Source organism: Microcebus murinus, chromosome 26 (genome assembly GCF_040939455.1).
Source record: "Microcebus murinus isolate Inina chromosome 26, M.murinus_Inina_mat1.0, whole genome shotgun sequence".
NCBI classification, from domain to species: Eukaryota; Metazoa; Chordata; class Mammalia; order Primates; family Cheirogaleidae; genus Microcebus; species Microcebus murinus.
In genome coordinates, this window is record NC_134129.1 from 52,449 (window position 1) to 78,226 (window position 25,778).

Here is a 25,778-nt window from a genome sequence, read left to right on the forward strand (position 1 = left end):
GTCACATACTCCCTCAAAATGACATCCTGGCCTTCTTCTGGAACTCCCTCCCCTCTCAGACTCTCAAGGTTTCCTCCAGCGTGTCGGTTCCCACAGAGCAGACCTTTGGTCTGAGACCTGACAGTCCAGATGCCACGCGTGCTGCCGCGTGGCGGCGGTGTCGCGGCTTGGGACAAGAGGAGGCCCCACGGTGCGGGCTGGGGCGCCAGGCACAGCGGCGGGCGCTGAGGGTGGGGGTGACCCCCACCCCGGGCCGCCGCCGCGCTCCCAGAAAGGGGACAGAACGAGAGGCAAAAAAAAAAAAAAAGCCGCCGCCTAGGGCACCCGTGATTCCCGGGCGGTCTCCCATCCAAGTACTAACGAGGCCCGACCCTGCTTAGCTTCCGAGACCAGAGGAGATGGGGGGCGTTCAGGGTGGTGTGGCCCTAGACGGCGGAGGGCGCCCCTGCCCCGCTCAAGAAGCCGAGCCTCTCTGCGCTTCCCCGCCGCCGCCTCCCGCCCCAGGCCCCGCGCCGGGCCGGGCCTGTTGAGTTCGCCGGCGGCCGGGTCCGGCGGGCTCCGAGGGACCGGGGTGATGGGCGGGGCGGGGCGGGGCGGGGGGCTGTCTCTCTCTACACACACACACACTCACACTCACTCACACTCACACAAGATGCGCCTCCACGGCTGGACTCGCCAAGGTGGAGACCTTCCAGCCCCCCTCCTCTCCCCGCCTGGCCTCCTTCACCTACCCGCCGCCCACCCCCAGCGCGTCGCCGCCGCTGACTGCGCACGCGCCCGGCGCTCGCCCTCTGACCCCAGCCAGGGGCCGCCCTCCCCCACAACCGCTTTCAGCTGTGCCCCCCTCCCCCCGCCCTGTGGGTGGGCTGCCGCCTATTCCCCCGGGCCAGGGCTGGGGCACAGCGCAAGGGGGAGGGGAGCGAGTGTATGGGGCATCTCTCTCTGGGGATGTGTCCCATGGGTGGGGTGGGGTGGGGTGGGGTGGCGTGGTTTGTGGGGCGCTGAAGAAATCAGTCCCCTCCATCTCCCACCTCTGGAAAACGCCCAAGCCCTTGGAGAACTGCCGGCACCGCTACCGTGGGGGCCGGGACCCTCCTCTGTGTCCTCCTGTGGCCCAGTCCAAGGGGCCTGGGCCTGGCCGGGGCTGCATTGGACCCCGACCACCCTGGCGTGTGGACTCGCTAAAAATCGGCGATTAGATATTGGATTCCAGCTTCCTTGAGGTCATTTCACTAATGAGTGCACCGGAAAGAGTTTCCTAATCCATCTGTGAGGGTGGCAACTGAAAGAGAATTTGAAAGCTGACAGAATAGGCGAGGGAAGGCATAGGAGATTTCCACACCCAGCAAGGAAGCCTTTCCCGAAATGGAAGAAAGAAACGAGCAAACAGAGACACCGGTAGCCCGCCCGGATCAGAGTCTGCCCCCGAGAGAAAGCACCCTGACCAGGTTCACCCGTGGGTGGGTGGCGAGCTAGCGGCATTCAGAAGAGCGAGGCCCGCAGTCTGTGCGGAAGACACCTGCACTCGGGTGTGTGTGGCGGCGCGATTCCCAAGCAGCTCCAGATGTTAAACCAAGGAGAAGCCAGGGAGTTCCCAACGCCCCAGGTGTCCTCAGCCCATGACTGGCTGCTGTGGGAATGCGAAGCCCGGCTCCTTGTCTCAGAGCGGGGTTCCCAGGAGGATCAGGCTGAAGCTGGGACTTGGCCGCAAAGTGTCCCCTCGCATGGCCACCCCCTTCCCCTTCCTGCTCCTCTACTCCTGGTGCCCCTCCATCCAGGGGCCAGACCTTAAAGAGTCACCGCAAGAGAATCCTGGTCCCAAAGGAGCCTTCTGGGGGACCGGTGCTGAGAGAGGTTGTGGGCATGGCCCGCTGGGGCTCTGCCCGACCCAGGGCTGAGAGACGCAACCTCCCAGCTCTGGGTCCCTGCAGGAAGTGTTGGCAAGCACAGGGCCAGTCCTCCAAAGGCCCAGGTACAGGGAGCCCAGGCCAAGCAGCCTGTGGAAGAAGCCACTTGCCGTGCCACCCCGGGAACAGGACTGCAGGCCCCGGCCCTTCCCACCTCCTCCTCCTCCTCTTCCCCCCCACCCCCCGCCCCCACCCCTCCACCGACATGGCACAGGGCTCAGAGACACCTCAGACCCTTGCTACCCAAAGTGCAAAGGGCATCGGTTGCTCCTCCAAACCCCCCGCCCAGCAGACCACGTTGTCCAGCCAGCCCCCGGGCCTCCCTGGGGTGCCCAGCACAAAAGTGCAGACACCCACCGGACCCTCAGTCTCAGTTTTCGGATGTTTTTGCCACTCTAAGGACCCGCAGGCCAGCTGGGCCTTCGGGCAGGACAGAGAGCCCCGGAATCCGACGTGGAGAGCTGCGTGTACGTCCCCATCAGGAGGCGGTCCCCACCTCCGGGGCTCTCCCCTTGCGGGGAGCAGCAGCCCCAGGGCCTCAGGCAAGACACCAGGCTGGGCCCCCCCACGGCACAGCGGGGGGGGGGAGGGGGGGAGGGGGCACAGCGGGGGGGGGCACGTTCCCCGCACAAGCGCCTTAGGGACGGCTGCTGGAGACTGCTGCGGCCACCCTGCTGCCGGGTTTCTGGAGGGCTTCCTGGAAGCAGCGTCCACACCAAGCCCTTGGAAGGCCCAGGCGACGGAGGAGCCAGCCGGTCAGGCAGGGGCCGAGGACGGTGAGAGGCCGGGCGGGAAGGAGCATGTCAGGCAGGGGCAGAGGACGGTGACAGGCCGGGCGGGAAGGAGCCGGTCAGGCGGGGGCCCAGGACAGTGACGGGCCTGGCCGGGGAGGAGCGAGTCAGGCAGGGGCAGAGGAGACGGGCTGGGTAAGGGTTAGGGTTACAGTTAGGGCACAATTCACAATCGCAAAGATGTGGAAGCGACCCGAGTGCCCATCCATCCAGGAGTGCATTAATAAAATGTGGCGCGTGGACACCACGGAGTGCCATTCGGCTGTGAGGAGCAGCGGTGAGAGGGCACCTCTCGTGTTCTCCTGGCCAGAGCTGGAACCGGTTCCAGTAAGCCAAGTATCCCAAGAATGGACACACGAGCACCACGTGAGCGCGCTCACCGGCAAATTGGTACGAACGGATGGACACCTAAGTGGACAGAGAGGAATCCCCTTCCTCGGGTGGGTGTCGGGCGGGTGGGGGGAGGGGATGGGCATACACATCCATTAGGAATGGGGTGGGTGCGCACCGACTGGGGCATGGGCGCACTTGAAGCTAATGACCCGAGGGGGGAGGCTGGGAGAGGGCAACGTACCCGACCTTAACATTGGTACCCCCACAATACGCTGGAGGTATACAACATGAGAGGTAAATGAATAAGAACACAGGGGGGAGGGGGGCACGGGCAACACATGTCACCTGAATACTTGTACTCCCATCATCTGCTTGAAAAGAGAGAGAAAAGAAAATGCAATAATAGAGGCCGGGCGCGGTGGCTCACGCCTGTAATCCTAGCTCTTGGGAGGCCGAGGCGGGTGGATTGCTCAAGGTCAGGAGTTCAAAACCAGCCTGAGCAAGAGCGAGACCCCGTCTCTACTATAAATAGAAAGAAATTGATTGGCCAACTGATATATATATATATATAAAAAAAAATTAGCCGGGCATAGTGGCGCATGCCTGTAGTCCCAGCTACTCGGGAGGCTGAGGCAGAAGGATCACTCGAGCCCAGGAGTTTGAGGTTGCTGTGAGCTAGGGTGACGCCACGGCACTCACTCTAGCCTGGACAACAAAGTGAGACTCTGTCTCAAAAAAAAAAAAAAAAAAGAAAAAAAAAAAAAGAAAATGCAATAATAGAGGTAAGAGACACTTTTTAAAAATAATGAATCCGAAGAGAAAAGTAAAAGGAGGCCTGTGGAGCAGGTCTGGGTGTGACTCCGGATCCCCCAACATCAGGTGCCACCACCAAAGATTCCTACGTGGAGCCCGTAGAACCCCAAAAGCAACGGGACGAGTTCTGGTCACATACTCCCTCAAAATGACATCCTGGCCTTCTTCTGGAACTCCCTCCCCTCTCAGACTCTCAAGGTTTCCTCCAGCGTGTCGGTTCCCACAGAGCAGACCTTTGGTCTGAGACCTGACAGTCCAGATGCCACGCGTGCTGCCGCGTGGCGGCGGTGTCGCGGCTTGGGACAAGAGGAGGCCCCACGGTGCGGGCTGGGGCGCCAGGCACCGCGGCGGGCGCTGAGGGTGGGGGTGACCCCCACCCCGGGCCGCCGCCGCGCTCCCAGAAAGGGGACAGAACGAGAGGCAAGAAAAAAAAAAAAAAAAAAAAAAGCCGCCGCCTACGGCACCCGGGATTCCCGGGCGGTCTCCCATCCAAGTACTAACGAGGCCCGACCCTGCTTAGCTTCCGAGACCAGACGAGATGGGGGGCGTTCAGGGTGGTGTGGCCCTAGACGGCGGAGGGCGCCCCTGCCCCGCTCAAGAAGCCGAGCCTCTCTGCGCTTCCCCGCCGCCGCCTCCCGCCCCAGGCCCCGCGCCGGGCCGGGCCTGTTGAGTTCGCCGGCGGCCGGGTCCGGCGGGCTCCGAGGGACCGGGGTGATGGGCGGGGCGGGGCGGGGCGGGGGGCTGTCTCTCTCTACACACACACACACTCACACTCACTCACACTCACACAAGATGCGCCTCCACGGCTGGACTCGCCAAGGTGGAGACCTTCCAGCCCCCCTCCTCTCCCCGCCTGGCCTCCTTCACCTACCCGCCGCCCACCCCCAGCGCGTCGCCGCCGCTGACTGCGCACGCGCCCGGCGCTCGCCCTCTGACCCCAGCCAGGGGCCGCCCTCCCCCACAACCGCTTTCAGCTGTGCCCCCCTCCCCCCGCCCTGTGGGTGGGCTGCCGCCTATTCCCCCGGGCCAGGACTGGGGCACAGCGCAAGGGGGAGGGGAGCGAGTGTATGGGGCATCTCTCTCTGGGGATGTGTCCCATGGGTGGGGTGGGGTGGGGTGGCGTGGTTTGTGGGGCGCTGAAGAAATCAGTCCCCTCCATCTCCCACCTCTGGAAAACGCCCAAGCCCTTGGAGAACTGCCGGCACCGCTACCGTGGGGGCCGGGACCCTCCTCTGTGTCCTCCTGTGGCCCAGTCCAAGGGGCCTGGGCCTGGCCGGGGCTGCATTGGACCCCGACCACCCTGGCGTGTGGACTCGCCAAAAATCGGCCATTAGATATTGGATTCCAGCTTCCTTGAGGTCATTTCACTAATGAGTGCACCGGAAAGAGTTTCCTAATCCATCTGTGAGGGTGGCAACTGAAAGAGAATTTGAAAGCTGACAGAATAGGCGAGGGAAGGCATAGGAGATTTCCACACCCAGCAAGGAAGCCTTTCCCGAAATGGAAGAAAGAAACGAGCAAACAGAGACACCGGTAGCCCGCCCGGATCAGAGTCTGCCCCCGAGAGAAAGCACCCTGACCAGGTTCACCCGTGGGTGGGTGGCGAGCTAGCGGCATTCAGAAGAGCGAGGCCCGCAGTCTGTGCGGAAGACACCTGCACTCGGGTGTGTGTGGCGGCGCGATTCCCAAGCAGCTCCAGATGTTAAACCAAGGAGAAGCCAGGGAGTTCCCAACGCCCCAGGTGTCCTCAGCCCACGACTGGCTGCTGTGGGAATGCGAAGCCCGGCTCCTTGTCTCAGAGCGGGGTTCCCAGGAGGATCAGGCTGAAGCTGGGACTTGGCCGCAAAGTGTCCCCTCGCATGGCCACCCCCTTCCCCTTCCTGCTCCTCTACTCCTGGTGCCCCTCCATCCAGGGGCCAGACCTTAAAGAGTCACCGCAAGAGAATCCTGGTCCCAAAGGAGCCTTCTGGGGGACCGGTGCTGAGAGAGGTTGTGGGCATGTCCCGCTGGGGCTCTGCCCGACCCAGGGCTGAGAGACGCAACCTCCCAGCTCTGGGTCCCTGCAGGAAGTGTTGGCAAGCACAGGGCCAGTCCTCCAAAGGCCCAGGTACAGGGAGCCCAGGCCAAGCAGCCTGTGGAAGAAGCCACTTGCCGTGCCACCCCGGGAACAGGACTGCAGGCCCCGGCCCTTCCCACCTCCTCCTCCTCCTCTTCCCCCCCACCCCCCGCCCCCACCCCTCCACCGACATGGCACAGGGCTCAGAGACACCTCAGACCCTTGCTACCCAAAGTGCAAAGGGCATCGGTTGCTCCTCCAACCCCCCCGCCCAGCAGACCACGTTGTCCAGCCAGCCCCCGGGCCTCCCTGGGGTGCCCAGCACAAAAGTGCAGACACCCACCGGACCCTCAGTCTCAGTTTTCGGATGTTTTTGCCACTCTAAGGACCCGCAGGCCAGCTGGGCCTTCGGGCAGGACAGAGAGCCCCGGAATCCGACGTGGAGAGCTGCGTGTACGTCCCCATCAGGAGGCGGTCCCCACCTCCGGGGCTCTCCCCTTGCGGGGAGCAGCAGCCCCAGGGCCTCAGGCAAGACACCAGGCTGGGCCCCCCCACGGCACAGCGGGGGGGGAGGGGGCACAGCGGGGGGGGGCACGTTCCCCGCACAAGCGCCTTAGGGACGGCTGCTGGAGACTGCTGCGGCCACCCTGCTGCCGGGTTTCTGGAGGGCTTCCTGGAAGCAGCGTCCACACCAAGCCCTTGGAAGGCCCAGGCGACGGAGGAGCCAGCCGGTCAGGCAGGGGCCGAGGACGGTGAGAGGCCGGGCGGGAAGGAGCATGTCAGGCAGGGGCAGAGGACGGTGACAGGCCGGGCGGGAAGGAGCCGGTCAGGCGGGGGCCCAGGACAGTGACGGGCCTGGCCGGGGAGGAGCGAGTCAGGCAGGGGCAGAGGAGACGGGCTGGGTAAGGGTTAGGGTTACAGTTAGGGCACAATTCACAATCGCAAAGATGTGGAAGCGACCCGAGTGCCCATCCATCCAGGAGTGCATTAATAAAATGTGGCGCGTGGACACCACGGAGTGCCATTCGGCTGTGAGGAGCAGCGGTGAGAGGGCACCTCTCGTGTTCTCCTGGCCAGAGCTGGAACCCGTTCCAGTAAGCCAAGTATCCCAAGAATGGACACACGAGCACCACGTGAGCGCGCTCACCGGCAAATTGGTACGAACGGATGGACACCTAAGTGGACAGAGAGGAATCCCCTTCCTCGGGTGGGTGTCGGGCGGGTGGGGGGAGGGGATGGGCATACACATCCATTAGGAATGGGGTGGGTGCGCACCGACTGGGGCATGGGCGCACTTGAAGCTAATGACCCGAGGGGGGAGGCTGGGAGAGGGCAACGTACCCGACCTTAACATTGGTACCCCCACAATACGCTGGAGGTATACAACATGAGAGGTAAATGAATAAGAACACAGGGGGGAGGGGGGCACGGGCAACACATGTCACCTGAATACTTGTACTCCCATCATCTGCTTGAAAAGAGAGAGAAAAGAAAATGCAATAATAGAGGCCGGGCGCGGTGGCTCACGCCTGTAATCCTAGCTCTTGGGAGGCCGAGGCGGGTGGATTGCTCAAGGTCAGGAGTTCAAAACCAGCCTGAGCAAGAGCGAGACCCCGTCTCTACTATAAATAGAAAGAAATTGATTGGCCAACTGATATATATATATATATAAAAAAAAATTAGCCGGGCATAGTGGCGCATGCCTGTAGTCCCAGCTACTCGGGAGGCTGAGGCAGAAGGATCACTCGAGCCCAGGAGTTTGAGGTTGCTGTGAGCTAGGGTGACGCCACGGCACTCACTCTAGCCTGGACAACAAAGTGAGACTCTGTCTCAAAAAAAAAAAAAAAAAAGAAAAAAAAAAAAAAGAAAATGCAATAATAGAGGTAAGAGACACTTTTTAAAAATAATGAATCCGAAGAGAAAAGTAAAAGGAGGCCTGTGGAGCAGGTCTGGGTGTGACTCCGGATCCCCCAACATCAGGTGCCACCACCAAAGATTCCTACGTGGAGCCCGTAGAACCCCAAAAGCAACGGGACGAGTTCTGGTCACATACTCCCTCAAAATGACATCCTGGCCTTCTTCTGGAACTCCCTCCCCTCTCAGACTCTCAAGGTTTCCTCCAGCGTGTCGGTTCCCACAGAGCAGACCTTTGGTCTGAGACCTGACAGTCCAGATGCCACGCGTGCTGCCGCGTGGCGGCGGTGTCGCGGCTTGGGACAAGAGGAGGCCCCACGGTGCGGGCTGGGGCGCCAGGCACAGCGGCGGGCGCTGAGGGTGGGGGTGACCCCCACCCCGGGCCGCCGCCGCGCTCCCAGAAAGGGGACAGAACGAGAGGCAAAAAAAAAAAAAAAGCCGCCGCCTAGGGCACCCGTGATTCCCGGGCGGTCTCCCATCCAAGTACTAACGAGGCCCGACCCTGCTTAGCTTCCGAGACCAGAGGAGATGGGGGGCGTTCAGGGTGGTGTGGCCCTAGACGGCGGAGGGCGCCCCTGCCCCGCTCAAGAAGCCGAGCCTCTCTGCGCTTCCCCGCCGCCGCCTCCCGCCCCAGGCCCCGCGCCGGGCCGGGCCTGTTGAGTTCGCCGGCGGCCGGGTCCGGCGGGCTCCGAGGGACCGGGGTGATGGGCGGGGCGGGGCGGGGCGGGGGGCTGTCTCTCTCTACACACACACACACTCACACTCACTCACACTCACACAAGATGCGCCTCCACGGCTGGACTCGCCAAGGTGGAGACCTTCCAGCCCCCCTCCTCTCCCCGCCTGGCCTCCTTCACCTACCCGCCGCCCACCCCCAGCGCGTCGCCGCCGCTGACTGCGCACGCGCCCGGCGCTCGCCCTCTCACCCCAGCCAGGGGCCGCCCTCCCCCACAACCGCTTTCAGCTGTGCCCCCCTCCCCCCGCCCTGTGGGTGGGCTGCCGCCTATTCCCCCGGGCCAGGGCTGGGGCACAGCGCAAGGGGGAGGGGAGCGAGTGTATGGGGCATCTCTCTCTGGGGATGTGTCCCATGGGTGGGGTGGGGTGGGGTGGGGTGGCGTGGTTTGTGGGGCGCTGAAGAAATCAGTCCCCTCCATCTCCCACCTCTGGAAAACGCCCAAGCCCTTGGAGAACTGCCGGCACCGCTACCGTGGGGGCCGGGACCCTCCTCTGTGTCCTCCTGTGGCCCAGTCCAAGGGGCCTGGGCCTGGCCGGGGCTGCATTGGACCCCGACCACCCTGGCGTGTGGACTCGCTAAAAATCGGCGATTAGATATTGGATTCCAGCTTCCTTGAGGTCATTTCACTAATGAGTGCACCGGAAAGAGTTTCCTAATCCATCTGTGAGGGTGGCAACTGAAAGAGAATTTGAAAGCTGACAGAATAGGCGAGGGAAGGCATAGGAGATTTCCACACCCAGCAAGGAAGCCTTTCCCGAAATGGAAGAAAGAAACGAGCAAACAGAGACACCGGTAGCCCGCCCGGATCAGAGTCTGCCCCCGAGAGAAAGCACCCTGACCAGGTTCACCCGTGGGTGGGTGGCGAGCTAGCGGCATTCAGAAGAGCGAGGCCCGCAGTCTGTGCGGAAGACACCTGCACTCGGGTGTGTGTGGCGGCGCGATTCCCAAGCAGCTCCAGATGTTAAACCAAGGAGAAGCCAGGGAGTTCCCAACGCCCCAGGTGTCCTCAGCCCACGACTGGCTGCTGTGGGAATGCGAAGCCCGGCTCCTTGTCTCAGAGCGGGGTTCCCAGGAGGATCAGGCTGAAGCTGGGACTTGGCCGCAAAGTGTCCCCTCGCATGGCCACCCCCTTCCCCTTCCTGCTCCTCTACTCCTGGTGCCCCTCCATCCAGGGGCCAGACCTTAAAGAGTCACCGCAAGAGAATCCTGGTCCCAAAGGAGCCTTCTGGGGGACCGGTGCTGAGAGAGGTTGTGGGCATGTCCCGCTGGGGCTCTGCCCGACCCAGGGCTGAGAGACGCAACCTCCCAGCTCTGGGTCCCTGCAGGAAGTGTTGGCAAGCACAGGGCCAGTCCTCCAAAGGCCCAGGTACAGGGAGCCCAGGCCAAGCAGCCTGTGGAAGAAGCCACTTGCCGTGCCACCCCGGGAACAGGACTGCAGGCCCCGGCCCTTCCCACCTCCTCCTCCTCCTCTTCCCCCCCACCCCCCGCCCCCACCCCTCCACCGACATGGCACAGGGCTCAGAGACACCTCAGACCCTTGCTACCCAAAGTGCAAAGGGCATCGGTTGCTCCTCCAACCCCCCCGCCCAGCAGACCACGTTGTCCAGCCAGCCCCCGGGCCTCCCTGGGGTGCCCAGCACAAAAGTGCAGACACCCACCGGACCCTCAGTCTCAGTTTTCGGATGTTTTTGCCACTCTAAGGACCCGCAGGCCAGCTGGGCCTTCGGGCAGGACAGAGAGCCCCGGAATCCGACGTGGAGAGCTGCGTGTACGTCCCCATCAGGAGGCGGTCCCCACCTCCGGGGCTCTCCCCTTGCGGGGAGCAGCAGCCCCAGGGCCTCAGGCAAGACACCAGGCTGGGCCCCCCCACGGCACAGCGGGGGGGGGGAGGGGGCACAGCGGGGGGGGGGGGCACGTTCCCCGCACAAGCGCCTTAGGGACGGCTGCTGGAGACTGCTGCGGCCACCCTGCTGCCGGGTTTCTGGAGGGCTTCCTGGAAGCAGCGTCCACACCAAGCCCTTGGAAGGCCCAGGCGACGGAGGAGCCAGCCGGTCAGGCAGGGGCCGAGGACGGTGAGAGGCCGGGCGGGAAGGAGCATGTCAGGCAGGGGCAGAGGACGGTGACAGGCCGGGCGGGAAGGAGCCGGTCAGGCGGGGGCCCAGGACAGTGACGGGCCTGGCCGGGGAGGAGCGAGTCAGGCAGGGGCAGAGGAGACGGGCTGGGTAAGGGTTAGGGTTACAGTTAGGGCACAATTCACAATCGCAAAGATGTGGAAGCGACCCGAGTGCCCATCCATCCAGGAGTGCATTAATAAAATGTGGCGCGTGGACACCACGGAGTGCCATTCGGCTGTGAGGAGCAGCGGTGAGAGGGCACCTCTCGTGTTCTCCTGGCCAGAGCTGGAACCCGTTCCAGTAAGCCAAGTATCCCAAGAATGGACACACGAGCACCACGTGAGCGCGCTCACCGGCAAATTGGTACGAACGGATGGACACCTAAGTGGACAGAGAGGAATCCCCTTCCTCGGGTGGGTGTCGGGCGGGTGGGGGGAGGGGATGGGCATACACATCCATTAGGAATGGGGTGGGTGCGCACCGACTGGGGCATGGGCGCACTTGAAGCTAATGACCCGAGGGGGGAGGCTGGGAGAGGGCAACGTACCCGACCTTAACATTGGTACCCCCACAATACGCTGGAGGTATACAACATGAGAGGTAAATGAATAAGAACACAGGGGGGAGGGGGGCACGGGCAACACATGTCACCTGAATACTTGTACTCCCATCATCTGCTTGAAAAGAGAGAGAAAAGAAAATGCAATAATAGAGGCCGGGCGCGGTGGCTCACGCCTGTAATCCTAGCTCTTGGGAGGCCGAGGCGGGTGGATTGCTCAAGGTCAGGAGTTCAAAACCAGCCTGAGCAAGAGCGAGACCCCGTCTCTACTATAAATAGAAAGAAATTGATTGGCCAACTGATATATATATATATATAAAAAAAAATTAGCCGGGCATAGTGGCGCATGCCTGTAGTCCCAGCTACTCGGGAGGCTGAGGCAGAAGGATCACTCGAGCCCAGGAGTTTGAGGTTGCTGTGAGCTAGGGTGACGCCACGGCACTCACTCTAGCCTGGACAACAAAGTGAGACTCTGTCTCAAAAAAAAAAAAAAAAAAGAAAAAAAAAAAAAAGAAAATGCAATAATAGAGGTAAGAGACACTTTTTAAAAATAATGAATCCGAAGAGAAAAGTAAAAGGAGGCCTGTGGAGCAGGTCTGGGTGTGACTCCGGATCCCCCAACATCAGGTGCCACCACCAAAGATTCCTACGTGGAGCCCGTAGAACCCCAAAAGCAACGGGACGAGTTCTGGTCACATACTCCCTCAAAATGACATCCTGGCCTTCTTCTGGAACTCCCTCCCCTCTCAGACTCTCAAGGTTTCCTCCAGCGTGTCGGTTCCCACAGAGCAGACCTTTGGTCTGAGACCTGACAGTCCAGATGCCACGCGTGCTGCCGCGTGGCGGCGGTGTCGCGGCTTGGGACAAGAGGAGGCCCCACGGTGCGGGCTGGGGCGCCAGGCACAGCGGCGGGCGCTGAGGGTGGGGGTGACCCCCACCCCGGGCCGCCGCCGCGCTCCCAGAAAGGGGACAGAACGAGAGGCAAAAAAAAAAAAAAAGCCGCCGCCTAGGGCACCCGTGATTCCCGGGCGGTCTCCCATCCAAGTACTAACGAGGCCCGACCCTGCTTAGCTTCCGAGACCAGAGGAGATGGGGGGCGTTCAGGGTGGTGTGGCCCTAGACGGCGGAGGGCGCCCCTGCCCCGCTCAAGAAGCCGAGCCTCTCTGCGCTTCCCCGCCGCCGCCTCCCGCCCCAGGCCCCGCGCCGGGCCGGGCCTGTTGAGTTCGCCGGCGGCCGGGTCCGGCGGGCTCCGAGGGACCGGGGTGATGGGCGGGGCGGGGCGGGGCGGGGGGCTGTCTCTCTCTACACACACACACACTCACACTCACTCACACTCACACAAGATGCGCCTCCACGGCTGGACTCGCCAAGGTGGAGACCTTCCAGCCCCCCTCCTCTCCCCGCCTGGCCTCCTTCACCTACCCGCCGCCCACCCCCAGCGCGTCGCCGCCGCTGACTGCGCACGCGCCCGGCGCTCGCCCTCTCACCCCAGCCAGGGGCCGCCCTCCCCCACAACCGCTTTCAGCTGTGCCCCCCTCCCCCCGCCCTGTGGGTGGGCTGCCGCCTATTCCCCCGGGCCAGGGCTGGGGCACAGCGCAAGGGGGAGGGGAGCGAGTGTATGGGGCATCTCTCTCTGGGGATGTGTCCCATGGGTGGGGTGGGGTGGGGTGGGGTGGCGTGGTTTGTGGGGCGCTGAAGAAATCAGTCCCCTCCATCTCCCACCTCTGGAAAACGCCCAAGCCCTTGGAGAACTGCCGGCACCGCTACCGTGGGGGCCGGGACCCTCCTCTGTGTCCTCCTGTGGCCCAGTCCAAGGGGCCTGGGCCTGGCCGGGGCTGCATTGGACCCCGACCACCCTGGCGTGTGGACTCGCTAAAAATCGGCGATTAGATATTGGATTCCAGCTTCCTTGAGGTCATTTCACTAATGAGTGCACCGGAAAGAGTTTCCTAATCCATCTGTGAGGGTGGCAACTGAAAGAGAATTTGAAAGCTGACAGAATAGGCGAGGGAAGGCATAGGAGATTTCCACACCCAGCAAGGAAGCCTTTCCCGAAATGGAAGAAAGAAACGAGCAAACAGAGACACCGGTAGCCCGCCCGGATCAGAGTCTGCCCCCGAGAGAAAGCACCCTGACCAGGTTCACCCGTGGGTGGGTGGCGAGCTAGCGGCATTCAGAAGAGCGAGGCCCGCAGTCTGTGCGGAAGACACCTGCACTCGGGTGTGTGTGGCGGCGCGATTCCCAAGCAGCTCCAGATGTTAAACCAAGGAGAAGCCAGGGAGTTCCCAACGCCCCAGGTGTCCTCAGCCCACGACTGGCTGCTGTGGGAATGCGAAGCCCGGCTCCTTGTCTCAGAGCGGGGTTCCCAGGAGGATCAGGCTGAAGCTGGGACTTGGCCGCAAAGTGTCCCCTCGCATGGCCACCCCCTTCCCCTTCCTGCTCCTCTACTCCTGGTGCCCCTCCATCCAGGGGCCAGACCTTAAAGAGTCACCGCAAGAGAATCCTGGTCCCAAAGGAGCCTTCTGGGGGACCGGTGCTGAGAGAGGTTGTGGGCATGTCCCGCTGGGGCTCTGCCCGACCCAGGGCTGAGAGACGCAACCTCCCAGCTCTGGGTCCCTGCAGGAAGTGTTGGCAAGCACAGGGCCAGTCCTCCAAAGGCCCAGGTACAGGGAGCCCAGGCCAAGCAGCCTGTGGAAGAAGCCACTTGCCGTGCCACCCCGGGAACAGGACTGCAGGCCCCGGCCCTTCCCACCTCCTCCTCCTCCTCTTCCCCCCCACCCCCCGCCCCCACCCCTCCACCGACATGGCACAGGGCTCAGAGACACCTCAGACCCTTGCTACCCAAAGTGCAAAGGGCATCGGTTGCTCCTCCAACCCCCCCGCCCAGCAGACCACGTTGTCCAGCCAGCCCCCGGGCCTCCCTGGGGTGCCCAGCACAAAAGTGCAGACACCCACCGGACCCTCAGTCTCAGTTTTCGGATGTTTTTGCCACTCTAAGGACCCGCAGGCCAGCTGGGCCTTCGGGCAGGACAGAGAGCCCCGGAATCCGACGTGGAGAGCTGCGTGTACGTCCCCATCAGGAGGCGGTCCCCACCTCCGGGGCTCTCCCCTTGCGGGGAGCAGCAGCCCCAGGGCCTCAGGCAAGACACCAGGCTGGGCCCCCCCACGGCACAGCGGGGGGGGGGAGGGGGCACAGCGGGGGGGGGGGGCACGTTCCCCGCACAAGCGCCTTAGGGACGGCTGCTGGAGACTGCTGCGGCCACCCTGCTGCCGGGTTTCTGGAGGGCTTCCTGGAAGCAGCGTCCACACCAAGCCCTTGGAAGGCCCAGGCGACGGAGGAGCCAGCCGGTCAGGCAGGGGCCGAGGACGGTGAGAGGCCGGGCGGGAAGGAGCATGTCAGGCAGGGGCAGAGGACGGTGACAGGCCGGGCGGGAAGGAGCCGGTCAGGCGGGGGCCCAGGACAGTGACGGGCCTGGCCGGGGAGGAGCGAGTCAGGCAGGGGCAGAGGAGACGGGCTGGGTAAGGGTTAGGGTTACAGTTAGGGCACAATTCACAATCGCAAAGATGTGGAAGCGACCCGAGTGCCCATCCATCCAGGAGTGCATTAATAAAATGTGGCGCGTGGACACCACGGAGTGCCATTCGGCTGTGAGGAGCAGCGGTGAGAGGGCACCTCTCGTGTTCTCCTGGCCAGAGCTGGAACCCGTTCCAGTAAGCCAAGTATCCCAAGAATGGACACACGAGCACCACGTGAGCGCGCTCACCGGCAAATTGGTACGAACGGATGGACACCTAAGTGGACAGAGAGGAATCCCCTTCCTCGGGTGGGTGTCGGGCGGGTGGGGGGAGGGGATGGGCATACACATCCATTAGGAATGGGGTGGGTGCGCACCGACTGGGGCATGGGCGCACTTGAAGCTAATGACCCGAGGGGGGAGGCTGGGAGAGGGCAACGTACCCGACCTTAACATTGGTACCCCCACAATACGCTGGAGGTATACAACATGAGAGGTAAATGAATAAGAACACAGGGGGGAGGGGGGCACGGGCAACACATGTCACCTGAATACTTGTACTCCCATCATCTGCTTGAAAAGAGAGAGAAAAGAAAATGCAATAATAGAGGCCGGGCGCGGTGGCTCACGCCTGTAATCCTAGCTCTTGGGAGGCCGAGGCGGGTGGATTGCTCAAGGTCAGGAGTTCAAAACCAGCCTGAGCAAGAGCGAGACCCCGTCTCTACTATAAATAGAAAGAAATTGATTGGCCAACTGATATATATATATATATAAAAAAAAATTAGCCGGGCATAGTGGCGCATGCCTGTAGTCCCAGCTACTCGGGAGGCTGAGGCAGAAGGATCACTCGAGCCCAGGAGTTTGAGGTTGCTGTGAGCTAGGGTGACGCCACGGCACTCACTCTAGCCTGGACAACAAAGTGAGACTCTGTCTCAAAAAAAAAAAAAAAAAAAGAAAAAAAAAAAAAAGAAAATGCAATAATAGAGGTAAGAGACACTTTTTAAAAATAATGAATCCGAAGAGAAAAGTAAAAGGAGGCCTGTGGAGCAGGTCTGGGTGTGACTCCGGATCCCCCAACATCAGGTGCCACCACCAAAGATTCCTACGTGGAGCCCGTAGAACCCCAAAAGCAACGGGACGAGTTCTGGTCACATACTCCCTCAAAATGACATCCTGGCCTTCTTCTGGAACTCCCTCCCCTCTCAGACTCTCAAGGTTTCCTCCAGCGTGTCGGTTCCCACAGAGCAGACCTTTGGTCTGAGACCTGACAGTCCAGATGCCACGCGTGCTGCCGCGTGGCGGCGGTGTCGCGGCTTGGGACAAGAGGAGGCCCCACGGTGCGGGCTGGGGCGCCAGGCACAGCGGCGGGCGCTGAGGGTGGGGGTGACCCCCACCCCGGGCCGCCGCCGCGCTCCCAGAAAGGGGACAGAACGAGAGGCAAAAAAAAAAAAAAAGCCGCCGCCTAGGGCACCCGTGATTCCCGGGCGGTCTCCCATCCAAGTACTAACGAGGCCCGACCCTGCTTAGCTTCCGAGACCAGAGGAGATGGGGGGCGTTCAGGGTGGTGTGGCCCTAGACGGCGGAGGGCGCCCCTGCCCCGCTCAAGAAGCCGAGCCTCTCTGCGCTTCCCCGCCGCCGCCTCCCGCCCCAGGCCCCGCGCCGGGCCGGGCCTGTTGAGTTCGCCGGCGGCCGGGTCCGGCGGGCTCCGAGGGACCGGGGTGATGGGCGGGGCGGGGCGGGGCGGGGGGCTGTCTCTCTCTACACACACACACACTCACACTCACTCACACTCACACAAGATGCGCCTCCACGGCTGGACTCGCCAAGGTGGAGACCTTCCAGCCCCCCTCCTCTCCCCGCCTGGCCTCCTTCACCTACCCGCCGCCCACCCCCAGCGCGTCGCCGCCGCTGACTGCGCACGCGCCCGGCGCTCGCCCTCTGACCCCAGCCAGGGGCCGCCCTCCCCCACAACCGCTTTCAGCTGTGCCCCCCTCCCCCCGCCCTGTGGGTGGGCTGCCGCCTATTCCCCCGGGCCAGGACTGGGGCACAGCGCAAGGGGGAGGGGAGCGAGTGTATGGGGCATCTCTCTCTGGGGATGTGTCCCATGGGTGGGGTGGGGTGGGGTGGCGTGGTTTGTGGGGCGCTGAAGAAATCAGTCCCCTCCATCTCCCACCTCTGGAAAACGCCCAAGCCCTTGGAGAACTGCCGGCACCGCTACCGTGGGGGCCGGGACCCTCCTCTGTGTCCTCCTGTGGCCCAGTCCAAGGGGCCTGGGCCTGGCCGGGGCTGCATTGGACCCCGACCACCCTGGCGTGTGGACTCGCCAAAAATCGGCCATTAGATATTGTATTCCAGCTTCCTTGAGGTCATTTCACTAATGAGTGCACCGGAAAGAGTTTCCTAATCCATCTGTGAGGGTGGCAACTGAAAGAGAATTTGAAAGCTGACAGAATAGGCGAGGGAAGGCATAGGAGATTTCCACACCCAGCAAGGAAGCCTTTCCCGAAATGGAAGAAAGAAACGAGCAAACAGAGACACCGGTAGCCCGCCCGGATCAGAGTCTGCCCCCGAGAGAAAGCACCCTGACCAGGTTCACCCGTGGGTGGGTGGCGAGCTAGCGGCATTCAGAAGAGCGAGGCCCGCAGTCTGTGCGGAAGACACCTGCACTCGGGTGTGTGTGGCGGCGCGATTCCCAAGCAGCTCCAGATGTTAAACCAAGGAGAAGCCAGGGAGTTCCCAACGCCCCAGGTGTCCTCAGCCCACGACTGGCTGCTGTGGGAATGCGAAGCCCGGCTCCTTGTCTCAGAGCGGGGTTCCCAGGAGGATCAGGCTGAAGCTGGGACTTGGCCGCAAAGTGTCCCCTCGCATGGCCACCCCCTTCCCCTTCCTGCTCCTCTACTCCTGGTGCCCCTCCATCCAGGGGCCAGACCTTAAAGAGTCACCGCAAGAGAATCCTGGTCCCAAAGGAGCCTTCTGGGGGACCGGTGCTGAGAGAGGTTGTGGGCATGTCCCGCTGGGGCTCTGCCCGACCCAGGGCTGAGAGACGCAACCTCCCAGCTCTGGGTCCCTGCAGGAAGTGTTGGCAAGCACAGGGCCAGTCCTCCAAAGGCCCAGGTACAGGGAGCCCAGGCCAAGCAGCCTGTGGAAGAAGCCACTTGCCGTGCCACCCCGGGAACAGGACTGCAGGCCCCGGCCCTTCCCACCTCCTCCTCCTCCTCTTCCCCCCCACCCCCCGCCCCCACCCCTCCACCGACATGGCACAGGGCTCAGAGACACCTCAGACCCTTGCTACCCAAAGTGCAAAGGGCATCGGTTGCTCCTCCAAACCCCCCGCCCAGCAGACCACGTTGTCCAGCCAGCCCCCGGGCCTCCCTGGGGTGCCCAGCACAAAAGTGCAGACACCCACCGGACCCTCAGTCTCAGTTTTCGGATGTTTTTGCCACTCTAAGGACCCGTAGGCCAGCTGGGCCTTCGGGCAGGACAGAGAGCCCCGGAATCCGACGTGGAGAGCTGCGTGTACGTCCCCATCAGGAGGCGGTCCCCACCTCCGGGGCTCTCCCCTTGCGGGGAGCAGCAGCCCCAGGGCCTCAGGCAAGACACCAGGCTGGGCCCCCCCACGGCACAGCGGGGGGGGGGGAGGGGGCACAGCGGGGGGGGGCACGTTCCCCGCACAAGCGCCTTAGGGACGGCTGCTGGAGACTGCTGCGGCCACCCTGCTGCCGGGTTTCTGGAGGGCTTCCTGGAAGCAGCGTCCACACCAAGCCCTTGGAAGGCCCAGGCGACGGAGGAGCCAGCCGGTCAGGCAGGGGCCGAGGACGGTGAGAGGCCGGGCGGGAAGGAGCATGTCAGGCAGGGGCAGAGGACGGTGACAGGCCGGGCGGGAAGGAGCCGGTCAGGCGGGGGCCCAGGACAGTGACGGGCCTGGCCGGGGAGGAGCGAGTCAGGCAGGGGCAGAGGAGACGGGCTGGGTAAGGGTTAGGGTTACAGTTAGGGCACAATTCACAATCGCAAAGATGTGGAAGCGACCCGAGTGCCCATCCATCCAGGAGTGCATTAATAAAATGTGGCGCGTGGACACCACGGAGTGCCATTCGGCTGTGAGGAGCAGCGGTGAGAGGGCACCTCTCGTGTTCTCCTGGCCAGAGCTGGAACCCGTTCCAGTAAGCCAAGTATCCCAAGAATGGACACACGAGCACCACGTGAGCGCGCTCACCGGCAAATTGGTACGAACGGATGGACACCTAAGTGGACAGAGAGGAATCCCCTTCCTCGGGTGGGTGTCGGGCGGGTGGGGGGAGGGGATGGGCATACACATCCATTAGGAATGGGGTGGGTGCGCACCGACTGGGGCATGGGCGCACTTGAAGCTAATGACCCGAGGGGGGAGGCTGGGAGAGGGCAACGTACCCGACCTTAACATTGGTACCCCCACAATACGCTGGAGGTATACAACATGAGAGGTAAATGAATAAGAACACAGGGGGGAGGGGGGCACGGGCAACACATGTCACCTGAATACTTGTACTCCCATCATCTGCTTGAAAAGAGAGAGAAAAGAAAATGCAATAATAGAGGCCGGGCGCGGTGGCTCACGCCTGTAATCCTAGCTCTTGGGAGGCCGAGGCGGGTGGATTGCTCAAGGTCAGGAGTTCAAAACCAGCCTGAGCAAGAGCGAGACCCCGTCTCTACTATAAATAGAAAGAAATTGATTGGCCAACTGATATATATATATATATAAAAAAAAATTAGCCGGGCATAGTGGCGCATGCCTGTAGTCCCAGCTACTCGGGAGGCTGAGGCAGAAGGATCACTCGAGCCCAGGAGTTTGAGGTTGCTGTGAGCTAGGGTGACGCCACGGCACTCACTCTAGCCTGGACAACAAAGTGAGACTCTGTCTCAAAAAAAAAAAAAAAAAAGAAAAAAAAAAAAAAGAAAATGCAATAATAGAGGTAAGAGACACTTTTTAAAAATAATGAATCCGAAGAGAAAAGTAAAAGGAGGCCTGTGGAGCAGGTCTGGGTGTGACTCCGGATCCCCCAACATCAGGTGCCACCACCAAAGATTCCTACGTGGAGCCCGTAGAACCCCAAAAGCAACGGGACGAGTTCTGGTCACATACTCCCTCAAAATGACATCCTGGCCTTCTTCTGGAACTCCCTCCCCTCTCAGACTCTCAAGGTTTCCTCCAGCGTGTCGGTTCCCACAGAGCAGACCTTTGGTCTGAGACCTGACAGTCCAGATGCCACGCGTGCTGCCGCGTGGCGGCGGTGTCGCGGCTTGGGACAAGAGGAGGCCCCACGGTGCGGGCTGGGGCGCCAGGCACAGCGGCGGGCGCTGAGGGTGGGGGTGACCCCCACCCCGGGCCGCCGCCGCGCTCCCAGAAAGGGGACAGAACGAGAGGCAAAAAAAAAAAAAAAGCCGCCGCCTAGGGCACCCGTGATTCCCGGGCGGTCTCCCATCCAAGTACTAACGAGGCCCGACCCTGCTTAGCTTCCGAGACCAGAGGAGATGGGGGGCGTTCAGGGTGGTGTGGCCCTAGACGGCGGAGGGCGCCCCTGCCCCGCTCAAGAAGCCGAGCCTCTCTGCGCTTCCCCGCCGCCGCCTCCCGCCCCAGGCCCCGCGCCGGGCCAGGCCTGTTGAGTTCGCCGGCGGCCGGGTCCGGCGGGCTCCGAGGGACCGGGGTGATGGGCGGGGCGGGGCGGGGCGGGGGGCTGTCTCTCTCTACACACACACACACTCACACTCACTCACACTCACACAAGATGCGCCTCCACGGCTGGACTCGCCAAGGTGGAGACCTTCCAGCCCCCCTCCTCTCCCCGCCTGGCCTCCTTCACCTACCCGCCGCCCACCCCCAGCGCGTCGCCGCCGCTGACTGCGCACGCGCCCGGCGCTCGCCCTCTGACCCCAGCCAGGGGCCGCCCTCCCCCACAACCGCTTTCAGCTGTGCCCCCCTCCCCCCGCCCTGTGGGTGGGCTGCCGCCTATTCCCCCGGGCCAGGGCTGGGGCACAGCGCAAGGGGGAGGGGAGCGAGTGTATGGGGCATCTCTCTCTGGGGATGTGTCCCATGGGTGGGGTGGGGTGGGGTGGGGTGGCGTGGTTTGTGGGGCGCTGAAGAAATCAGTCCCCTCCATCTCCCACCTCTGGAAAACGCCCAAGCCCTTGGAGAACTGCCGGCACCGCTACCGTGGGGGCCGGGACCCTCCTCTGTGTCCTCCTGTGGCCCAGTCCAAGGGGCCTGGGCCTGGCCGGGGCTGCATTGGACCCCGACCACCCTGGCGTGTGGACTCGCTAAAAATCGGCGATTAGATATTGGATTCCAGCTTCCTTGAGGTCATTTCACTAATGAGTGCACCGGAAAGAGTTTCCTAATCCATCTGTGAGGGTGGCAACTGAAAGAGAATTTGAAAGCTGACAGAATAGGCGAGGGAAGGCATAGGAGATTTCCACACCCAGCAAGGAAGCCTTTCCCGAAATGGAAGAAAGAAACGAGCAAACAGAGACACCGGTAGCCCGCCCGGATCAGAGTCTGCCCCCGAGAGAAAGCACCCTGACCAGGTTCACCCGTGGGTGGGTGGCGAGCTAGCGGCATTCAGAAGAGCGAGGCCCGCAGTCTGTGCGGAAGACACCTGCACTCGGGTGTGTGTGGCGGCGCGATTCCCAAGCAGCTCCAGATGTTAAACCAAGGAGAAGCCAGGGAGTTCCCAACGCCCCAGGTGTCCTCAGCCCACGACTGGCTGCTGTGGGAATGCGAAGCCCGGCTCCTTGTCTCAGAGCGGGGTTCCCAGGAGGATCAGGCTGAAGCTGGGACTTGGCCGCAAAGTGTCCCCTCGCATGGCCACCCCCTTCCCCTTCCTGCTCCTCTACTCCTGGTGCCCCTCCATCCAGGGGCCAGACCTTAAAGAGTCACCGCAAGAGAATCCTGGTCCCAAAGGAGCCTTCTGGGGGACCGGTGCTGAGAGAGGTTGTGGGCATGGCCCGCTGGGGCTCTGCCCGACCCAGGGCTGAGAGACGCAACCTCCCAGCTCTGGGTCCCTGCAGGAAGTGTTGGCAAGCACAGGGCCAGTCCTCCAAAGGCCCAGGTACAGGGAGCCCAGGCCAAGCAGCCTGTGGAAGAAGCCACTTGCCGTGCCACCCCGGGAACAGGACTGCAGGCCCCGGCCCTTCCCACCTCCTCCTCCTCCTCTTCCCCCCCACCCCCCGCCCCCACCCCTCCACCGACATGGCACAGGGCTCAGAGACACCTCAGACCCTTGCTACCCAAAGTGCAAAGGGCATCGGTTGCTCCTCCAAACCCCCCGCCCAGCAGACCACGTTGTCCAGCCAGCCCCCGGGCCTCCCTGGGGTGCCCAGCACAAAAGTGCAGACACCCACCGGACCCTCAGTCTCAGTTTTCGGATGTTTTTGCCACTCTAAGGACCCCTAGGCCAGCTGGGCCTTCGGGCAGGACAGAGAGCCCCGGAATCCGACGTGGAGAGCTGCGTGTACGTCCCCATCAGGAGGCGGTCCCCACCTCCGGGGCTCTCCCCTTGCGGGGAGCAGCAGCCCCAGGGCCTCAGGCAAGACACCAGGCTGGGCCCCCCCACGGCACAGCGGGGGGGGGAGGGGGCACAGCGGGGGGGGGGCACGTTCCCCGCACAAGCGCCTTAGGGACGGCTGCTGGAGACTGCTGCGGCCACCCTGCTGCCGGGTTTCTGGAGGGCTTCCTGGAAGCAGCGTCCACACCAAGCCCTTGGAAGGCCCAGGCGACGGAGGAGCCAGCCGGTCAGGCAGGGGCCGAGGACGGTGAGAGGCCGGGCGGGAAGGAGCATGTCAGGCAGGGGCAGAGGACGGTGACAGGCCGGGCGGGAAGGAGCCGGTCAGGCGGGGGCCCAGGACAGTGACGGGCCTGGCCGGGGAGGAGCGAGTCAGGCAGGGGCAGAGGAGACGGGCTGGGTAAGGGTTAGGGTTACAGTTAGGGCACAATTCACAATCGCAAAGATGTGGAAGCGACCCGAGTGCCCATCCATCCAGGAGTGCATTAATAAAATGTGGCGCGTGGACACCACGGAGTGCCATTCGGCTGTGAGGAGCAGCGGTGAGAGGGCACCTCTCGTGTTCTCCTGGCCAGAGCTGGAACCCGTTCCAGTAAGCCAAGTATCCCAAGAATGGACACACGAGCACCACGTGAGCGCGCTCACCGGCAAATTGGTACGAACGGATGGACACCTAAGTGGACAGAGAGGAATCCCCTTCCTCGGGTGGGTGTCGGGCGGGTGGGGGGAGGGGATGGGCATACACATCCATTAGGAATGGGGTGGGTGCGCACCGACTGGGGCATGGGCGCACTTGAAGCTAATGACCCGAGGGGGGAGGCTGGGAGAGGGCAACGTACCCGACCTTAACATTGGTACCCCCACAATACGCTGGAGGTATACAACATGAGAGGTAAATGAATAAGAACACAGGGGGGAGGGGGGCACGGGCAACACATGTCACCTGAATACTTGTACTCCCATCATCTGCTTGAAAAGAGAGAGAAAAGAAAATGCAATAATAGAGGCCGGGCGCGGTGGCTCACGCCTGTAATCCTAGCTCTTGGGAGGCCGAGGCGGGTGGATTGCTCAAGGTCAGGAGTTCAAAACCAGCCTGAGCAAGAGCGAGACCCCGTCTCTACTATAAATAGAAAGAAATTGATTGGCCAACTGATATATATATATATATAAAAAAAAATTAGCCGGGCATAGTGGCGCATGCCTGTAGTCCCAGCTACTCGGGAGGCTGAGGCAGAAGGATCACTCGAGCCCAGGAGTTTGAGGTTGCTGTGAGCTAGGGTGACGCCACGGCACTCACTCTAGCCTGGACAACAAAGTGAGACTCTGTCTCAAAAAAAAAAAAAAGAAAGAAAAAAAAAAAAAAGAAAATGCAATAATAGAGGTAAGAGACACTTTTTAAAAATAATGAATCCGAAGAGAAAAGTAAAAGGAGGCCTGTGGAGCAGGTCTGGGTGTGACTCCGGATCCCCCAACATCAGGTGCCACCACCAAAGATTCCTACGTGGAGCCCGTAGAACCCCAAAAGCAACGGGACGAGTTCTGGTCACATACTCCCTCAAAATGACATCCTGGCCTTCTTCTGGAACTCCCTCCCCTCTCAGACTCTCAAGGTTTCCTCCAGCGTGTCGGTTCCCACAGAGCAGACCTTTGGTCTGAGACCTGACAGTCCAGATGCCACGCGTGCTGCCGCGTGGCGGCGGTGTCGCGGCTTGGGACAAGAGGAGGCCCCACGGTGCGGGCTGGGGCGCCAGGCACAGCGGCGGGCGCTGAGGGTGGGGGTGACCCCCACCCCGGGCCGCCGCCGCGCTCCCAGAAAGGGGACAGAACGAGAGGCAAAAAAAAAAAAAAAGCCGCCGCCTAGGGCACCCGTGATTCCCGGGCGGTCTCCCATCCAAGTACTAACGAGGCCCGACCCTGCTTAGCTTCCGAGACCAGAGGAGATGGGGGGCGTTCAGGGTGGTGTGGCCCTAGACGGCGGAGGGCGCCCCTGCCCCGCTCAAGAAGCCGAGCCTCTCTGCGCTTCCCCGCCGCCGCCTCCCGCCCCAGGCCCCGCGCCGGGCCGGGCCTGTTGAGTTCGCCGGCGGCCGGGTCCGGCGGGCTCCGAGGGACCGGGGTGATGGGCGGGGCGGGGCGGGGCGGGGGGCTGTCTCTCTCTACACACACACACACTCACACTCACTCACACTCACACAAGATGCGCCTCCACGGCTGGACTCGCCAAGGTGGAGACCTTCCAGCCCCCCTCCTCTCCCCGCCTGGCCTCCTTCACCTACCCGCCGCCCACCCCCAGCGCGTCGCCGCCGCTGACTGCGCACGCGCCCGGCGCTCGCCCTCTGACCCCAGCCAGGGGCCGCCCTCCCCCACAACCGCTTTCAGCTGTGCCCCCCTCCCCCCGCCCTGTGGGTGGGCTGCCGCCTATTCCCCCGGGCCAGGGCTGGGGCACAGCGCAAGGGGGAGGGGAGCGAGTGTATGGGGCATCTCTCTCTGGGGATGTGTCCCATGGGTGGGGTGGGGTGGGGTGGGGTGGCGTGGTTTGTGGGGCGCTGAAGAAATCAGTCCCCTCCATCTCCCACCTCTGGAAAACGCCCAAGCCCTTGGAGAACTGCCGGCACCGCTACCGTGGGGGCCGGGACCCTCCTCTGTGTCCTCCTGTGGCCCAGTCCAAGGGGCCTGGGCCTGGCCGGGGCTGCATTGGACCCCGACCACCCTGGCGTGTGGACTCGCTAAAAATCGGCGATTAGATATTGGATTCCAGCTTCCTTGAGGTCATTTCACTAATGAGTGCACCGGAAAGAGTTTCCTAATCCATCTGTGAGGGTGGCAACTGAAAGAGAATTTGAAAGCTGACAGAATAGGCGAGGGAAGGCATAGGAGATTTCCACACCCAGCAAGGAAGCCTTTCCCGAAATGGAAGAAAGAAACGAGCAAACAGAGACACCGGTAGCCCGCCCGGATCAGAGTCTGCCCCCGAGAGAAAGCACCCTGACCAGGTTCACCCGTGGGTGGGTGGCGAGCTAGCGGCATTCAGAAGAGCGAGGCCCGCAGTCTGTGCGGAAGACACCTGCACTCGGGTGTGTGTGGCGGCGCGATTCCCAAGCAGCTCCAGATGTTAAACCAAGGAGAAGCCAGGGAGTTCCCAACGCCCCAGGTGTCCTCAGCCCACGACTGGCTGCTGTGGGAATGCGAAGCCCGGCTCCTTGTCTCAGAGCGGGGTTCCCAGGAGGATCAGGCTGAAGCTGGGACTTGGCCGCAAAGTGTCCCCTCGCATGGCCACCCCCTTCCCCTTCCTGCTCCTCTACTCCTGGTGCCCCTCCATCCAGGGGCCAGACCTTAAAGAGTCACCGCAAGAGAATCCTGGTCCCAAAGGAGCCTTCTGGGGGACCGGTGCTGAGAGAGGTTGTGGGCATGTCCCGCTGGGGCTCTGCCCGACCCAGGGCTGAGAGACGCAACCTCCCAGCTCTGGGTCCCTGCAGGAAGTGTTGGCAAGCACAGGGCCAGTCCTCCA

The 25,778-nt window shown here is 62.6% G+C and overlaps 7 pseudogenes; all 7 read right to left on the reverse strand.

The window, feature by feature from the left end:
• Positions 1-312: 312 nt before the first annotated feature.
• On the reverse strand, positions 313-431 carry LOC142864809 (uncharacterized; annotated as a pseudogene).
• Positions 432-4,296: 3,865 nt separating this feature from the next.
• Positions 4,297-4,415, reverse strand: LOC142864782 (uncharacterized; annotated as a pseudogene).
• Positions 4,416-8,256: 3,841 nt separating this feature from the next.
• Positions 8,257-8,375, reverse strand: LOC142864810 (uncharacterized; annotated as a pseudogene).
• Positions 8,376-12,226: 3,851 nt separating this feature from the next.
• Positions 12,227-12,345, reverse strand: LOC142864812 (uncharacterized; annotated as a pseudogene).
• A 3,852-nt stretch (positions 12,346-16,197) lies between these two features.
• On the reverse strand, positions 16,198-16,316 carry LOC142864813 (uncharacterized; annotated as a pseudogene).
• Positions 16,317-20,160: 3,844 nt separating this feature from the next.
• Positions 20,161-20,279, reverse strand: LOC142864814 (uncharacterized; annotated as a pseudogene).
• A 3,848-nt stretch (positions 20,280-24,127) lies between these two features.
• Positions 24,128-24,246, reverse strand: LOC142864815 (uncharacterized; annotated as a pseudogene).
• Positions 24,247-25,778: the final 1,532 nt, after the last annotated feature.